General features: G+C 39.1%; 1 long non-coding RNA gene across 1 annotated transcript; it reads right to left on the bottom strand.

Annotated features, from left to right (window-relative positions):
* Window positions 1–231: 231 nt before the first annotated feature.
* On the bottom strand, window positions 232–4782 carry LOC137848318 (uncharacterized). The gene is made up of 3 exons (XR_011091280.1): window positions 4430–4782; window positions 3421–3491; window positions 232–1604 (listed from the first exon to the last, which is right to left on the bottom strand). It is a non-coding gene; the product is annotated as an uncharacterized lncRNA (long non-coding RNA).

Below are 4782 nucleotides of genomic sequence, written 5' to 3'. Positions count from 1 at the left end.
TATTTTTTTAGAAAATACAGACTCGTAAACCCATTACATATGTAAATAAACTGCCAGCCATAATGTCCCAAAGTTGTGATTTAGGGACAAATAATTTCCCCTTCTCTATATTCTTTTATTTTTCTATTTCTATTTTTGTCTTGAGAAGAAAAAGAATTTTTCTTTAACACATTCTGAGAAGTTACTGACCAGTCTGACCATATATGTGTATTAATAATGGCATATATTTTCACTGACCTTATTGTACAATTAAATCCAACAGCATAAGTTGAACATCTATTCAGCAAATTTTAAATCAGTTAACATTCACTGCAGCTTTCTTTTTTTGCCATATGTAAGCAAATAAAAGACATACAGGCACTTTTTTCTCTTTCAAAATAGACATGGGTCCTTCAGGGAAACAGAGAATTTGAGACCGGAATTTTGTGCAGGACTGAGGTATCATTTACAGTGCTGCCTGTTCAGGTGCTCCGCTCTCCACACAGGGGATGAACAAGCTGCTCTTACAACCTCTTCTGTTTCAGGTCAATTTTCTGTTGTCACTCATCACTGTGAGTAAAAATGAAGGTAATCCCACTGGTGCTGTTATCAGAGTGTATGTAGCCAAGGAAGGGGAGCAGCAGGATCCGAGCTGGAGCTGTGGCATTTCAGCAGGCACTGAATGCTTCAAAGAAGTCTACAACATGCTCACTATCATAATCTTTCTAGACCTTGTACTAATGACCTGGACATTGCTGTGGACCCAAGGTTGAATAATACAGATTTTATCACAAGGCTATTTCATAATATGATAAAAGACTTTTGCCTTGGAAGACTTTTGTTTCAAAGATGAATCAGTCTTCAGTTCTGTAGTATGATCACAACTTAAAAAGTTGAGGATGTGCTTGACTATAGAAGCTGAGGGGTGTGATTCCAACCAAAGTATACTAAGAGCTTACAAGTCAAGGTAACATTCGTGCTGCCTTACATTTTTTTTTTCCTCAGAGATTTACTTTCAACTTCCAACTTAAATATATGTATGCAGTTAGTCTGTTTGCAATTTTCATCTATTCGTGTGCCAGTTGCAAATTTTCATTTTTTGCATATTAATTTTAAGCACATTTCTAAGCATACAGCTGACAGCATCCTAAGAAAAGGGGCCCAATTACAATTACAAAAACAAACAAACAAAAAAAAAAAAAACAACTTGTAAGATCTCTCTGATACTATAGATGCAGGATTTACAATTCAGAAGTCATGGAAGACATTTACAGTTCATATCATACAAGTAAGATAAAAGATGCCTTCAAAGGGGTTGGGTAGCCGGTTAAGTCAAACAAAAAGTGGTGCAGAATGTAGATACAGCTATCTTTATCTTTTACTTCTTGTAATGAGAACAATGATAAGTGCACTTGAAAAGCCTTGTCTTCTACCTTCACCTTACACTTGCTGTAAATGTTTTCATGAGTAGTTATCTACTTCAGAGCAGACTGGGAGTTTTCAGGCAGCTGTAGGAGGCCAATGCACAGAAACATCTTGCTGAAATCTTTGCAGCACCGACCACCAAGAGGACCCACTCCTGGTCAGAGTGGGCTTCTGCACAAATAGTTCTGGGGTGTTTGGGGCTGATGTTTTAGCACATAAAGAGATAAAAATATAAAAAATTTGTTGCAGGATAGGAAACTTCTCAAGAAGCTTAGTCAGAATGTGCCTGCCTTTAAACTTTAATCAGAAGCGGGGATATCTAGGCTTCCCCGACCTGAAAGACTTCAAAGAAAGAGTGTGTCTAAATAACAGACAACAAATACCAACATGACTAAATGCCATGCAGAGAAAAAACAAACAAACAAAAACAAACAAAAACAAACAAAAGAAAATAAAAGTTTTTCAGAACCTTGGATTACATTACCATCAGAAATTATTCAGGTGGCTTTCTGCCACTTGACATTTTGGATTACTTGGGGAAGTCCCAGCATTTAGCTTGTCATACACCTTCACCCTCACACAGCACTAACAACCCAAGAGTATGTTTCCCCAACCACAAGAAGTGCCTTCTCACTCCACAAAGTCCCATCTTTGATACATGTTCTTTCTTTCAACAGGGTGAATTCTCTCTCTAAAACATCCACTGCCAGTGCTACCACTGAAGTAGGTACTGCTGGCCTTGCAAAGTCTGCTTTTGCTGGGAGAAATGTTGGAGGAGCAGCAAGGCCGGGAAGACCCTGCCCGCCCTGTCCCTGCTTACTGTCCCTGTCAGAAATTGTGCCCTCGTGCCTGTCATCTGTATTTGATTTACTCCTCTGCGTGGGATGGGAATAATCGCAGGCTAGCAGCTCTAGAGAATCACCAGATGCAACTGAGCAGAGTCAGGTCACATCCCGCAAATTTTGGTGTGCTGGGTTTTAGTAGATGATAGGTTTTTCTGGAGCAAGCTTACGGGAAGACTGTAACAGGTGGGACAGGTACACAAAATAACTAAAAGCCACTTTCTGATTTCATGGAACAGGAATTTTCCATCTGCTGCTGAACGACTGTATAAGGAGAGGAAGTGTTACGGACAGCAATGGCAGCAAGAGCAGCAGGCTGTCTGGTTTGTCCTTTTTTTCATTCCCCTTTCAGGAATGAGCAGGAAGTAAACATGCACTGTGTTCAGACTCATCATTTATCAGAGATTAAGAGCAAATAATCTGATCTTCCAGATACCTCCTAATGCCAGACATGCCTAGAAGCGGTGCTTCCAAACATCCCAGGGCCAGCAGAACAGGCTGCACTTTTACCAAATAAGGGCCATTTGATCAGGACTCTTTCTTTTAATATTTTAAGGAGAAAGATGAAGCTGTGCATCACTCAGCGCATCCTATTTTTGTCAGTGGAATGATTTCCCTCCCAGCAATTCTGCCTGAAAGGTAGTGATCTGACTCACGCTTGTCTAGCCAGACAGGGATACAGTTCTATCTACCGGTGGGTGGAGAACAGTGAAGTAAAAAAGCATGGGAAAAAAAAAAAAAAAAAAAAAAAAAAAAAAGCTTATTAACAAGCTTGTGTGAATCAAATACAATTCCCAAACACCCTCCTCCTCAGACACGGAGGGATACATTGTGGACCACATTTGAGCAGCTCCTAGGGGCTGAGCAAACATCCCATTATGGTCATAGACCCTCTAACACAGAGGGCTGGTTTTCTGCTGCAGACATGTGAAAGACCCAGGCCATGGTATAAAATCCATGACTGAATATTATAACCAAGACCCTTTTTGTCTTGCAGAAAATTGGAACATAATTTTAGTTCCATTAGAATTTTGTGCCAAAAGCAGTTCCTTAGTTCACTCAGCTTATCACTGGAAAGTGAGTAACAAAACCGTTCCCAGCATGACTGACTTTTCCAGAAGTCACATGCCCACATTCAAGGATACAAAACACTAGAAAAATTGTTGTACTTTACATTGCAGTCTTCCAAGCTGTTCTTTCTCCTTCAGCAGTCTGCAGAATTCTTGTCTACTTTGGCTTCATCTTCTAAGATGAACAATAAAAAACATCTTTGGTAATTAAACTAGGGAGCAAATGTATTTTTTAAAGTATTATTAGTAAAGTAATAGATAATGCATTACTACATATACCTATTACATATACATTACTTTAATACATTAAAGTAATGCATTATTTTTAGATAATATAAGAATTAGAAAAAAAAAGAAAAAAGAAAAATCCTGTAAATAATCCAAAGAACAAGTTTTCAAGGAACAAGATATATCTACACAAAAGTTCTCTAACCATTAGTTCATCTCTAATATGTGTGCAGTTATTGCATCTAAGGCATGAGAAATGTCTGTAAAGTTATCTCCACTGATAAATACAGTGTTCCTTCAGCACAGACTACTGTTTGCATATGCAAATGAAGAAATTACTGTGATTGCTGCCATGTGTGTGATTTAATCTACTTCTCTAAGATGTGCATGTAGCTCTGTCAAGGACAAGAAAAGTGTAAGTATGTTTTTGTTCGTTTATGCTTCCTTACTGGCAGATAAAGTTACATTAAGTGGCTTAGTTCCTATAAACAATGTGCAGTTCTGCTTGTAAAAATTCTGGGAATTATCCACCATGGCCACAGACATAACCACAATGTCAAATACACCCAAGTATACTTTTAGCACAAGGGTTTAGCCCCCTAGCTATTATCTCCCTTTTCCTTGAACTATTAATACTACACCCAAGTGGGCTAACAGGATTCGTTCATCAAAGCTGTTTACTGACAGGTGGAAAATACCCTCTCTTCAACATACAGCAAACACTAAGCATGTCCTTGGTATATTAAACAATTTTTCATGCATAGTACTGCAATGACCTATAAGATTTGCAGAAAAAAAAAGAAACCACTGTCTCTCAAAACACAAGCCTTGAGTTTCAAATAAGTAGTTTAAAAATATGTATACATAGCCATAAAATGCTATTACCTAGCTGCAGGACCACTCAGTTAGGAACACTAAAGCTGTGTGTTGCTTTCTGCTCACACACCTGCCTCCTCAAGCTTTTCAGATCTATCACTTAACTGGTCAGAGAGGCCCTGGTGAAGAAATAATGCATAGAAGTCCCTCACCAAAGACTCAGTTTGAAGTAGGGACCATTAGGCCTTGTTAGCTGCAAGTGCAATGACAAAGCATTAATGCAGCCTTGGCAGCCAGGGACATTTCAGCCACACGACTGGTAATCTGGCATGGCTCCTGCAGGCACGGTGCGATCTGCAACCAAGTGTGCTGCAGGGGAGTGAGGGGAGGATGTAGGTGAAGAGCAGTTTGTTTTGTTGTGT

This window comes from Anas acuta, chromosome Z, assembly GCF_963932015.1.
Source record: "Anas acuta chromosome Z, bAnaAcu1.1, whole genome shotgun sequence".
Taxonomy (NCBI): domain Eukaryota; kingdom Metazoa; phylum Chordata; class Aves; order Anseriformes; family Anatidae; genus Anas; species Anas acuta.
The sequence above is the reverse complement of the archived record's forward strand: the minus strand, read 5'-3'. Positions and strand labels throughout refer to the sequence as shown.